This window comes from Physeter macrocephalus, chromosome 2 (genome assembly GCF_002837175.3).
Source record: "Physeter macrocephalus isolate SW-GA chromosome 2, ASM283717v5, whole genome shotgun sequence".
In the NCBI taxonomy this organism is placed as follows: Eukaryota; Metazoa; Chordata; class Mammalia; order Artiodactyla; family Physeteridae; genus Physeter; species Physeter macrocephalus.
The window spans coordinates 112,239,380-112,253,765 of record NC_041215.1 but is presented as its reverse complement, the minus strand read 5'-3'; the positions used below and the strand labels follow the sequence as shown (position 1 = coordinate 112,253,765).

The 14,386-nt window shown below is 38.2% G+C and overlaps 1 protein-coding gene across 4 annotated transcripts in view; it reads right to left on the bottom strand.

Moving 5' to 3' along the window:
• Nucleotides 1-14,386, bottom strand: part of MAP2 (microtubule associated protein 2) — a 282,883-nt gene that overhangs the window by 100,615 nt on the left and 167,882 nt on the right. For all 4 annotated transcript variants that reach the window (XM_055089803.1, XM_055089812.1, XM_055089809.1 and 1 more), the window contains exon 4: nucleotides 3,201-3,278. The gene's annotated coding sequence lies outside the window, so the exon portion shown is untranslated. The remainder of the gene's footprint in view (nucleotides 1-3,200; nucleotides 3,279-14,386) is intronic.

Here is a 14,386-nt window from a genome sequence, read left to right as displayed (position 1 = left end):
TTTGTAGTAGAGTCTGAAGTCAGGGAGCCTGATTCCTCCAGCTCCATTTTTCGTTCTCAAGATTGCTTTGGCTATTCGGGGTCTTTTGTGTTTCCATACAAATTGTGAAATTTTTTGTTCTAGTTCTGTAAAAAATGCCAGTGGTAATTTGATAGGGATTGCATTGAATCTGTAGATTGCTTTGGGTAGTAGAGTCATTTTCACAATGTTGATTCTTCCAATCCAAGAACATGGTATATTTCTCCACCTATTTGTATCATCTTTAATTTCTTTCATCAGCGTCTTATACTTTTCTGCATACAAGTCTATGGTCTCCTTAGGTAGGTTTATTCCTAGATATTTTATTCTTTTTGTTGCAATAGTAAATGGTAGTCTTTTCTTAATTTCACTCTCAGATTTTTCATCATTAGTGTATAAGAATGCCAGAGATTTCTGTGCATTAATTTTGTATCCTGCTACTTTACCAAATTCATTGATTAGATTGCTGTGCCTAAAAATTCCAAAACTATGTTGAATAATAGTGGTGAGAGTGGGCAACCTTGTCTTGTTCCTGATCTTAGTGGAAATGGTTTCAGTTTTTCACCATTGAGAATGATGTTGAAAAGCTTGTTTTCTCTCTCTGGGTAGACATTGTGCCTTCCTTACTTTTCTAACACCAGTTCCCTTAACTCTCATAAATGAATCCTAATAATATTGGTGGAATAAATGAAACTGCAATTTAGGTATCAAACAGGTTAATTTTTCCCATTCTTTTTCTGGTAGGAGTATAGCTTTGAAGTCTGAGAGAGAGGAATTTGAATCTGGGCTCTGCAATCACTATATGATGTTAGTAAGTTACCCAACATATGTTGGCCTTGATTTCCCATCTGCAAAATTGCATTGCACTTGTGACTTGCAAGGCTTGTATCAAATCTTACATGTACTCATATTTGCTCAGCAAGGGTTAGTTAATCTCTTCTTTCTCTCCCAGCTCCATCAGAGTAGTAATTTACTCCCTTCAGAAAATAAAATGGTTATGAAATATTCTATGTCTATAAATATTATTATATATTGATATTTCTTTTACCTTAAACGAATTGTAAAATTAAATGTAGTGACAGAGAAAATTAGAAAAAAATCCTTTTAAAAAAGTTTCTCTCATGATTTTTTTTTTTTTTTTTTTTTTTTGCCGTACATGGGCCTCTCACTGTTGTGGCCTCTCCCGTTGCAGAGCACAGGCTCTGGAAGCACAGGCTCAGCAGCCATGGCTCATGGGCCTAGCCACTCCACGACATGTGGCATCTTCCTGGACCGGGGCATGAACCTGTGTCCCCTGCATCAGCAGGAGGACTCTCAACCACTGCGCCACCAGGGAAGCCCTCCGGGGCACGAACCTGTGTCCCCTGCATCAGCAGGAGGACTCTCAACCACTGCGCCACCAGGGAAGCCCTCTCTCATGATTTTGAAGGGCATATGAACAGCTAACATGGGACAAACAAGAGTGTTTTTCTTTTATGTATCTTTCAAATTTGAAGGGTAATATTTACATTGTGTTTGGGAATAGTCAGTATTTCACCTATGGGGAAATAAAACAAATTTCAATATTGTGTTATGGCAAAAGCAGTAAAAAATATGAGTACCATTAGTTAGCAAGATCCTTACAGCCAAAAAAACAAAACAACAACAAAGAATCTTTTCTAATAGGAAAAAATGAAACAAACAGAATTGGCATGATATCACATATTAAGATATTTGGATCTCTTATATAGAAATCTGGGAGATGCTTTGAAAGCCATACTTAAACCATTTTAGCATTAAACCTTCAAAATGCTGAAAGTTATTTAGAAATAATAGTTAATAATACTGAGCACCAGATGACTGAAACATTACAATGAGTCAAATTTACCACAGAGTGAGTCAACCAGATCTTCATGTATCAATATGGATGAATCTCTAAATATAATGTTGGGTGAAGGCAAGGTGCAAAGAATATCTGCAGTATGATGCCATTTATACAAACTTTCAAAATGTAAATGATTATATGGGACATTGTGTCATACATATGTCATTAAATTTAGGACATCATTAAACATAGGAAGGTTATATCATCTTCAGGATTATGACACATTTTAGGAAGAAGGGAAAGGTTTATTTCTTTAGAAAAGATTTCAACAAAGCTGAATGTTAGCATTTTTTTCAAATTCATGTGGCTGATACTCAGGTATTTCTTATAATATTTCCCATATTTCACTTTGGAAATTCTGTAAGCTTTCTTGATTAAAAATAAAGTAATAAAGAAATAATGAAAAGAGAAAAGTGCATACTGCTACAGCGAATTTAAGACTGGATATTCAGTACTTCCAGTAACAATAGATTACATGAAAATGCAGCCTTCATTTCCTAGAATAAGAAATCATTCATCTGTACTCTTTCTGTAATATTATTCTGGTTTTATCAGAGGAATTTTGAGTTCAAAGACGTAACATGAAAGAAAATGTTCTTTCTGCTTGTAAACTGAGCTAAAGTGTACACACTCCTTTATTTACTCATGCAACAACTGTAAAGTAACAAGTACAAACCTAAAATAAATGTTTCCCTGCCATCTCTTTGGGTAAGTGCATTGTCTTTTTTTCTTCCTTAATCAGAGAGAACCAACTCAACACAAACAAGAATCTGATGACTAGGCATTTCTACCACAACCAGCCTCACAATAATAGCTGGGCTGACGTTCTTTCCAGTACCTTGATCCCAGATCCCAGGATACAACCTTGGGTGAACTTCTATACCTACCTACCTCCTCTCTCTCTGCCTCATGCCCCTAATCTATAAAAGGAGCACCCTTGTATCTACTCACAGGGTTGTTATACAGAATAAATGGTTTAGTTTATGTGAAGTAAGTCATGTAGGACCACAAATGGCACATAGTAAGTGTTGAGAAGACACTATTGGTATTGTTAACCATAGCAGGAGAGACAGGCTTAGTTCAATCCTCATTTCAGAGAAAGATTTTTTTCATTCATTTACTACAAAATCATTCAAAACATTATGAAATGTTATTTTAATAATCCTAAATCTATTAGCTGTAGAATGCATGTATATTTTTCCCTTATCAAAATGGATTGATACTTATTTAATAAAGATTTTTTTTAATGTGGTTAACAAAGGTTTAGTTTCCACAATTGTGGGTAAACTCTTTTATTGTAGAGAGGATAGGGTCTTACCTATTCAAAGAAGTGGTAAAATGGTAAAGTTTGTTATATTGTGTTCTCAAAGGGTTGATAATATGTTCTGGTTCTTTTCTGTAAAAAAAAAGAAGTTAGGAAATTAATAATTTAATCTCTGATCCATGTATATCAATTACATCATGTAGGTCAATACTAAATTCAACTCATGGCTTTATTCTTATATTGGGTAACTGAGACTATGAGATGAATTTCATGATGGTTCCTTATAGTCATGCACTGAGCATTTACAAACAGCTAGGTCCTTCTCTGAGTGTTTCGAATAGACAAGTGAAAATGCTAACTGTTGCAGACTTTTTCTTACTTTTTAGCTTCACTCCAGTGAAGCTTTTATAAAGGAAAAATAATATTTTAAATTGTTTAAATTGTTTTCAGCTAATAAATAGTAGGCAATTGTATTCTCTCCCAAGAGAATATATTTGTCCTGGTAAATTGTTAATTACATCCAGTAAGCTTTAAAGGACTGGGCCTCTAGCCCAGTCTGCACTGATTTCTACAGCACATGATGGAAGGGAATTTTTTAACAACTAATTACATTTTCTGCCTAGAGTACTAAACTTATTTTGACATTCAGAATCCTAAAAGTCATTCTGGATTAGTAGTTCTGCTTAGAAATTCCACTAGAACAATACAAAGTATTTCTTACTAAAATAAACACAATTACTAGAAGGCACTAGGCTTTGTTCTGTACCTTATAGGCCATTCAGGTGTACTCGCCCTCAATACATGAGTGTCCTTAAATGCAAGGGGCAGAGCTGAGGCTCATTTTTAAGTCCCGCTCTTTTACAATAGATGTCTAAATCTACACAGCACTATGTGTCTCCACCTAGGCCTGTGCGATTTTCGCATCTGGTAAAACAGACCCCATCCTGTTCTCAAGGAAGATGTTACTCTACTAGTAAGGAGCCCTAAGAGTTAAACTGAGAGCTATTAATTCTTCTTCAAGACCCAGAAGGAAAGGTAAACTTGGAAAGACATAAAGCAGGTGCCTCAGTTCTTCTCTGTGACCCTTCAAAGAAAAATGTGTATATGCATATGAGGAGACAAAGTTTTGATTCAAAAGTGACAAACACTGACTGGGCCAGGACCTGTATTAAGTGCTTTTACATGTATTAGCTCACTTAATCTGTGAGCATTCACAGACAATGTACAGTAGCAAACAAATTTATTAACGCATATTAAAGATAGAAAGGCTTAACATGTAAAAAAATAAAGAAAATTCTGCAGGCAAGAAGAAACACAGTAGAATTTTCCATTCCCTCAAATAACTTGATAGATATTTTAGGAAAAAAAAAATTGACTACCCAGACCTCTGTACACAGCTATTTTTTCCTTTAGTCCAGCTCAGTGGTTCTCAAATTTGGAATATATATAACATATTATACAGAGTGCTATACACAATAACAAGACTCTATAATATAGAGTTCTATGCACAATAACAAGACTAAAGAACTTTTTTTTTGCAAATGCTCAATAACTTTTATTGAATTGTTAATGATTTCAATAATTGGAAACAACATCAATAAATTAGTTAAATAAATGACAATACATTTGAAGACTAGAATATTTTGCAGCTTTTAAACAGTATCAACTAGCGTTATGAGTACTGGTATGAAAAGATAACCAAAATATAAAACAAATGTTTAAACAGAATGTAAAGTGAAAACAGCAAGTTGGAGAATGCTATACTTATAGTAAGACTAAAGAACTTTTAAGGGTAGTTTTGATCAAAAGCAAATTAAACTTCACAGGTTGATTTTAGAACAAAAAGAAAATGGTAAATCAGCTCTGGACCTTGTTCAGAAAGAAAGAGTTTTGGGGTAATTAATCAATGAACACTGAATAAAATATCATCCTTTATTTCTTCTTTAAGTTTCTTCTTTTCCTTAAATTCTTTAATATGCATAGTTTTTTCACTTCATCTTCATGATTTTCAAATTAATGTGCATACACATATATGTGTGCAAGTACAAAATTATATATGTGTGCATGTATATTTTACTCTAGTAAAAATAAGAAAAATAGGAATTCTCTAAGAACAGGGGTCAGCTAACTATGGCCCATGGACCCAGTCCATCCTGATGCTGCCTGTTTTTCCAAATATAGTGTTCTGGGCACACAGCCACGTCCATTCATTTCCTTGTTGTGTATGGCTGCATTCATGCTCCACAGCCAGAGCGGAGTAGTTGTGACAGAGACCGTGTGGTCCTTTATATATTTATGTATCACCCCAAATATTTACTACCTGGCCGTTTACAGAAAATGTTTGTTTACACCTGCTATCAAGGAACATGTTCGCCATTTGAGTAACACTAAAAACAATATTGAAAAATAATCCCCTGTCTTTTAAAGTTTTTCCAAAAATTACCTCAATAGTTATATGAATGAGAGAAATTCCAGCCTTAAACACTTAAAAACTAATTTAATTCCAACAGAACTGGAGAGTTATTGGCCAAAGGATGAGATGATTATTTGAAAGTTGACTGTGCTCAGTACCTATCAGTCATAAAAATAATGCCCCATTTACCCATCATCCAGACTTTTGTATGGGTTTTTTGTTTGTTATAAAATTAAAATGACTATCTTTTTTCTAGGCTTCATTTTATGAGAAAAAGATAAATGCCATCTGGGAATTATTATTTTTTTTTAGTTAATTTTTTATTTGTTTTATTTTGAGCTATTTTGGGTCTTCGTTGCTGCACGCAGGCTTTCTCTGATTGTGTCGAGCAGGGGCTACTCTTCGTTGCAGCGTGCGGGCGTCTCATTGTGGTGGCTTCTTCTGTTGCGGAGCATGGGCTCTAGGCACGCGGGCTTCAGTAGTTGTGGCACACGGGCTCAGTAGTTGTGGCTCACGGGCTCTGGAGCACAGGCTCAGTAGTTGTGGCACACAGACTTAGTTGTTCCGCAGCATGTGGGATCTTCCCGGACCAGGGCTCGAACCCGTGTCCCCTGCATTGGCAGGCGGATTCTTGACCACTGCACCACCAGGGAAGTCCCTGGGAATTATTTTTAAAAAGGAACTTATGGCCTATTCCATAAGGCACATAAAATCGAATAGTCATTTTAAATTAACACAGTGCAGTTAGAGGTGATCATTTTTGTTCCATGCCAAAAGGCTTAAATTAACACAGTTTTTGTTAAGAATATTATTTGGCACAGTTTTAGTATTTGATATATTATATAGACAGGCTGCAACACCCCTAAAATAATATTAGCAAACACTTACACAGCACTTATTATGTGCCAGACAATGTTCCAAGCACTTCATATACATTAATTCACTTATTCCTCACAATCACCCTCTAAGGAGGCAACTGTTATTATCCCCATTTTACAGATGAGAAAACTGAGGTCAAGAGACTTTAAATGCCCTTCCCAGCATGACACAGCTGGAAAGTAGTCAAGCCTTTCAGTCTTTATAGACCCTGAGAGTTGGTTTTAGATCTTCAACTCTGGTTAACGACAAGTTCAGACATAAAGGCTTTGTGGCTTCTCTGAGAAGTGGTATTTCACCAACGAAAAATTGCAGTTTACTGGAAATACTTAGCACATCTATTATTCAGTATATTCAGCTTCTTGAACAAATTGAAATTTACTCAGCTGCTCCATTATTTCTATCAGGTTTGCTTATGCCACTTTCCAGAACTTCTTAGAGCTGGGTCTGAACATTGTCGAGAATCATGACTGACACCTGACAAAATCAACTGGTTGACAATGATATTTAAGTGCTGCCTGCCCATGATAGAGAACAGGATGTGCACTGGCATCACAAAGTAAGATGTGTGAATCACATTTAAGGAGGAACCCAAGACAAACACTTGTTCAGCTATAAACAAAATCAGCTTTTATCAGCTGGTTACTCAGATAAATAGGACGTGCAGTCAATGCACTTAGGCTGCATATAATACATGTTTGGCTGTGGTATATTTATATGCAAGTCATGTGACACCTATAGGGTTGATGTTAGAATGATAAATTCATGCAGACTTTCAGAATCTCATGAAGAAAATATTGCCAAGGCGTGGTTTTCCCAACTGATACAAGAACCCAAGTTTCATCAAGCAACAAAGTAATGATGAAACCTTTCCTGGATTGCCAGACCAGGATATACTTTTCATTAACCTGCGAAATACATTCTAGAACTAAGTATCATTTGGTTATTTTTCACATTTTGACAGACTTTGTTAGGTAACCTAAACGCTGAGATGCTTGAAGTTGCTGGAATCCTGAATAGCATTTCTGCCGGCTAAGCTTAACCTCATTGGCTAGCGTTAGCCTACTCCGTTAGCTCTCAAATAAACAATATTAACATCGTTCTCCACCTCTATCAATCTGCTTTATGAGGTTTTGAACAGTTCATGTAATTCAGTGCACTTTTCCAGGGTAACAAGCTTTCAACTAAATTGCCAATACAGCTGGGAAAATATCCACAATCCAAGCAGTCTTTAAATAGGAGAGCAGCTACCAACATAAACCATTTAGTCGAACATAGTACTAAACCATTTCGATTCCCTAAAGGTTCAGAAGCAGTTCATTAGCACTGGTTATTTGTGAGTAGCTGAAAGTCATGGTGAACCAAACTCACTGATAGTTGGACAGATCAGAGAAAAGATCTTCCTTTCTTAGTGCTTTTGCCAAAGTTCTTTTAGCAGAACATTATGTTTCCTGCAAAGGAAACATCCTTTAAAATATACACTGGAAAGAACTAAGGACAGTTAACACAAAGCCCTATTCAGAACATATGGTCTCCAGTTGACCAGAGAATCTAGGTAAGATAGACAGTAAGAATTTCCCCTTTTAATCCCCAAACCTGTTACTCCAGGCTATTGTCAAGGACTAGCTGACTGCATGAAGGTGACAATAGAAATTATCTAGTCTTGTCCAAAGAATCTCAACATAATTCAGGGCAGTAAAAATAGGCTACAAATAGGTGAAGGGTAAAGGACTGGATTAGTCAGAAAAGTCAGTCAAGTTTCTGAGTCTTCACAAAATAAAGGTTTATATACTGTTCATACAAATCCTGATGTGAGTAGGGTAACTGTCCTGGTGGAGACCCAGTAATCTGACTGTATTCTTCTCATTGCTCAACTAACCCATGGCCTCAAGATTGCTGCAGCAGGAGAGGAAGCCATCTGGAGGGCTGTGCATTGGTTCCTCCGTGCTTTAACACAGAAGCGACACACCTCACTGCCTCTCACAGCCTCCTGGACTGAACCAACAACACGGCTCTGCCTCAGTGCAAGGCGCTGAGAAACAGGGAAGACACATGGAGGTTTGCTGAGCGGTACGAGTCTCCATTGCACGAGGGAAAAAGGCATGATGAGATGCCCAGTGGCTGTTTTAGGGCTCTGTTTAGATTCCTTCCTTGTTGAGAAGTGTTGAAGAAATAATGCTCAGTGATATCACCTAAAAACTTGTTTTGCTAAATTAACACATGCTGACTCTGACAGTGTGTGTGTGGTGTGTGTGTGTGTGTGTGTGTGTGTGTGTGTGTGTGTATAAATAAATAAATATATTATTTTCTTAACATGAATTGGCACTGCAATACAGAGAACCTTGAGGAGCAAGAGGGCACCCGTGTCAGTGTTTTCACTTGCTGATGTATTGCACTGTTTTCTGCTCAGAATCAGATACAGCTGAAGAACTAACACTTCTTTGCTCGACAGAAAGCCATCTGTTCATTTGTTTCTAATTTTTATACAAACACTAACCATTTTAAAAATGGCAGAATAAGTTAATGCAGATGCTCAGGTTCATGAGGTATAAGGGAAGGGACTGGGTGGGGAGGGGCACAAAGAAAACAAGGCTGCCACAAAACTTATCGTGCCAGATGTCACATAATGATTTTACTCTCATGTTCAAAACTTTTCTGTCAAAGTGATAAAAACTAAGTTTCTTGGCCTGGCCCCAAGGGCTTCCATACTGTGACTATACTCTACTTTTTCTCGTTTATCCCCAACTTTCTACCATCACAAGTGCTCACAGCTTCTTAGACTAGTTATTTTGTAGACCTATTAATTGCCCTTTTCATTGTAGCTTCATATTTTTCTTCTTCCCTTCTGCAAAGTCCTCTTCTTTCTCTTTTCTGTGTCTTCTTGCCTCCCGGCATCCCTCTCTTCTCTCCCTTCCTTACGCCCTCTAGGTTTGGCAACACCTTGTGGAACTGAAGCCCTCTTCTCTAAGATCTCTCCCCCCTCACCTCCAAGAATGCCCACTGCTGCCTTGTTCTTGTTTTTACCACTTGTTTGGCATTCATATGAACTACTTTGTGTTGTTACTTAAGCTTATTGAAATGGAAACAAGTTCACATCCCCACCCTTTTTTCTGCTTTATTTCAATTCTACAAGTCATTGGTTTCTATCAAATATATGAATTCTTTTTTTCATAGTATTTTGAGTTCAAAACAAATACAAATGAAGGGCAAAAAATATTAAGCCATATAAGAATATACAATGCACTTCAAGTAAGGCTGCCATATTATTAAATTGTCTCAAGAGGTATTAGCAATTTACACTTCTTTTCCTTACACCATCAGCAGCACTGTGTACTATTAATTTGTTTAATGTCTGCCCCACCTCACCTCAACTAATCTGTAAGCTCTAGATGGCCAGGGGCCATTTTCTTTTGTATGTACTCTCTTTTGTATTACTGTACTCCCTGGCTGGGAGCAAGTACTTAATAACTATTCATCAAATGAATGAAAAATTGAAGTATGTACTCCCAAAATGGAAAAGTATGCTGATACTTTAATTGTGAGTATATGAACTCCTCTGTTTCAAGAAATGAAATCTCCTTATCTACCTGGCTTACTGTTTCCCTGATTTGAAAGTGGGTTCAATGAATTAAAGAATGATAGCAGTTTATTTCCCTAAACATTCTGGTTAGAATTTGGTTAAATTAGATCTTTGAAATAAAAATAACACAAACTTTAGATATGGAAGCTGTTTTGGAACCCTGGCCTATCACCTACTGGCTGTGGAATACTGGGCAGAACTTCTGACTTTTTGGATCCTCAGTTTTATCATCAGTAAAATAGAGATTATCAATGCTATTTCCCTTACAGAGCTGCTACAAGAATTAAATAAAATCATCTGTAGAAAAGTGCTCTGACAATTGTGGGAAATTGTGATGTGTCAATATCAGTCTTCAAATAGTATTTCTTCACCACTTACCACAACTACATACACTTGCGAAGAGATTATGTATTAACTTGAACAAATTTCATGCCAATACAAGATTTCTTAGCTTCAACTCTTCTCTTTACTTTTTTTTTTTTTTTTGCAGTACGCAGGCCTCTCTCTGTTGTGGCCTCTCCCGTCGCGGAGCACAGGCTCAGCAGCCATGGCTCACGGGCCCAGCCGCTCCGCGGCATGTGGGATCTTCCCGGACCGCGGCACGAACCTGTGTTCCCTGTATCGGCAGGAGGACTCTCAACCACTGCGCCACCAGGGAAGCCCTCTTCTCTTTACTTTTGCTTAGCTGCCAAATCCCTTTTGTAAGTTCTTAGGACACAGGATGTCTTGGGGAAGGACTGTGTCAGATAAAGAATCTCATTCACTAACAGCCCCAAGCTCACCTGCTGGGAGCCATCTGTCAACCTGCAGCAGCGTATAGAGATTTCACCAGGAAGGCATTTGGCTGAACCCGGGTGACAGAGCGCCAGGCTATTTTTGAGGTCACGGTGAGCACTCAAATTCCAGCTGTGGCCTAAAGAAATAAGAATTCAGCCCACTGATGATGTTCTTTGCCTGAGCTTCTGCACTCTCTGAGGATGACATTCTTGACTGCTGTTATCATTTTAAAAGGCATGCATTTACGGGGCTTCCCTGGTGGCGCAGTGGTTGCGAGTCCGCCTGCCGATGCAGGGGACACGGGTTCGTGCCCCGGTCCGGGAAGATCCCACATGCCGCGGAGCGGCTGGGCCCGTGGGCCATGGCCGCTGAGCCTGCGCGTCCGGAGCCTGTGCTCCGCAACGGGGGAGGCCACAACAGTGAGAGGCCTGTGTACCGCAAAAAAAAAAAAAAAAAAAAAAAATGGCATGCATTTAGAAAAGAAGACTCCACCAGAGAGAGGAAAATACATGCTGTGCTATAGTCATCTGACCAGAAAAATAAAATTCTGGCAAATCTACTTTTCATCCGAAGAGCTGAAAGCTCTGGAAGCAGAGGGATTTCATCAACTTACTGGAGTGTTGGGGAGGAGTTTAGAATTAAGGGTGATCTCCAGCTGATTCAGGTCCTTCATCTTTTTGCTGCATATTGTTCAAGAGGCAACCTGTGATAACTTAATCAGCACAGTGGGGACTAAGTTGCCACCCACCCCTCCCCCTTCTGTAATGTTAATTTGAAATATCTTCTTTTCCTTAAGTTATTTTCTTAACAGTGGCAGCCAACATTTTATTACTAAAGAAATTGTCAGTAATGACCTATTTTAAAAAGTGAAGATTTCTTAATGGAGTGAGAATATTACTTGCTTGCTGAGAGAATGTATCAAAATAAAAGCTAGCCTTGAAAGGTATCTGAATCTGCTATATTAGCACTCCAAGGTGTTCTAGAAATTCTATAACAATATTTATGCATGCATGATATGTCCCATCAATAATCTTAAAAATATTAAAACACACAAGGATAAATCATTAAGATTTCACCAAACAAAAGGGGAGGACTTGGCATGGAGATGCTATTAAAAAAAAAAAAAAGAGTTTTGGGGCTTCCTTGGTGGTGCAGTGGTTAGGAATCCTCCTGCCAATGCAGGGTACATGGGTTCAAGCCCTGGTCCGGGAAGATCCCACATGCCGCGGAGCAACGAAGCCCGTGTGACCCAACTACTGAGCCTGCGCTCTAGAGCCCGCGAGCCACAACTACCAAAGCCCACGCGCCTAGAGCCTGTGCTCTGCAACAAGAGAAGCCACTGCAATGAGAAGCCCGCGCATCGCAACAAAGACTAGCCCCCGCTCGCTGCAGCTAGAGAAAGCCCGCACGCAGCAACGAAGACCCAATGCAGACAAAAATAAATAAATAAATTAATTAATTTAAAAAAAAAAAAAGAGTTTGCCTCCCTATAAATAGGAGGCAAAGGAGGAGGCAGATCATCTGCTGGCGAGCTCTTTAAAGCGTTTTCTCTCCCTCTTCTATTGTTCTGTCGGTGGCCATGTAATTTTCCTGCTTTCTGCTCTTTTCAGGAGGGTGTTCTATTATTATGCTTTATTTAATTGGCTTAGATTTAAGTAAATAAATAGACACCACTGAGTTGAAGGGCAGTCAGAATGGAGGGAAGAGGAGAGAAGAAATCAACACAGGAGGAGGGGCACAGAGAGATAGGGACTGCAGGACTGGAGCCAGATACCAGAGAACCCAAGCACTGCATATAGTGAAAGGCTTTTATCTAAAGCTCCTAGTGGCCACTTATCATCTATAATCAAGCCATATGTGTCTGATTTATACAGAAACATATGAAAATAAGATTAAACTCTAAGCATTAAAAAAAACAGCAAGTGAGCCAATGAGATTGCAAATATTCCAGCTGCTCTAATTACTGTTGTTCCAAAGGAAATGTGAGGGCTGCTGATGCCTTGCTTGGGTTCCCCTGGGACCACATCAGCCACCTTTGGTATTTGCAGGCACAGAAGTTTGCTTCAGAGGTAAGGTTTTACCCTCACACTCTGAGAGTGGGTTTTAGAGCTACTCTAGGCCAATGAAGAGGCAACAGTCTTTAAACAAAATTATTGCAACTTTAAAGGTGTATAACTGGATCACTTTGCTGTATACCTGAAACTAACACAACACTGTTAATCAACTATACTCCAACATAAAATAAAAATTTTTAAAAATGTATTATCTTTTTAAAATTGTGGCTTCCCATAAGTACACTAAAAAGTCTTGGAGTCTTAGGATGGCCTAACTCAACGTGCCATTCTACTCTCCCCCCAATCCCACCGACAACGCCCCTCTCTCAGGATCTTCCTAACACAGTAAAGTCCAGCAGCCTGTCCTGTGAGTACCCCCTGCACCTAGTGACTGGCATTATGTCATCTTTAGCAGAGGCTTGACTTCAAAGACTTTAGAAGTATCTTCTTAGTGAAGGAGCCCAGATCCTACGGGACAGTGGTTTTGTTTGTTTAATTTATTAATGATTTTACTTTTCCCATCTCACATCCATCCTATTTTTAATGTAATGCCAAACTGAAAGTCATTCAGCTAAAAGAAAACTCATGCAGCTAAAGAAAGACAACAAAAAAATAAAAACAGATAAAAAAAGAGACTGGAAGCCATTTGTGACCTTCTCTTTGCCTCACCTTTTGGAGGCTTTATCTGGTTAGCATGAACTTGACATTTTCACCAGGCACAGCAAGTCTGCTCCAAGTTCTCCACTGGTTCTTTGGAGATTTCCTAGTGACCACAGAGGGGGATTAGGCCCTGATCTAATGGAAGGTAATCTTACCAACAGCCTCCAGAAATTCACTGAAAGCCATTATAGTAGAGCACAGACATGAAGGAGTGAGGACTCATTAGATCCAGATAAAACTTTAAAATAATACTAAAATCTGGAATACAAATTTCTACTAAATTGTTTGTAAGAAAATACATATACCTCCACTGCAGGAACAAAAGATACAGAACTTTAAGTGTCAGAAGGAAGTTATAAGCTTCGCTGTCCTCAAGATTCCCTTGGAGACTTGTTCCAATAAGATTTTATGCCTTAAAGGAGCCCATGCACAATCACAAAAGGCCCTTCACTTCTCACCATGTTCTTGAATCTTATTTTGACTGAGTGTAGCATCACCTAGCAGTTTCTAAAGTTTCAGTGTAAATATAAATGTGTATTTAATCGTTCTCTCATTCATTTAGCTACTTGCTATAGGTGGCTACTGAACAGCAAAGTTTCCAGTGGGGACCATAAGGAATAGCATTTATGCCATTATATGGCTGGTGATAAGCCCAGTCATAACAGATCCAGGTGAAATTTCTGGTTTCCAGTTTCCCAGAGAATTGGTTTTGAACATTATACAAACCAACAGTCAATTCTCTTAAATAATTAATTAAATAATTAAAATTCTTTTCACCCCAAAGAAATAGTCTGTGAAGGTATCTTCAAACAAATCATTGTCATTGTAAGAAAGCCTCCTTAAAAGTCAAATTAATTTTTTTTTTTTTTTTTTTTTTTTT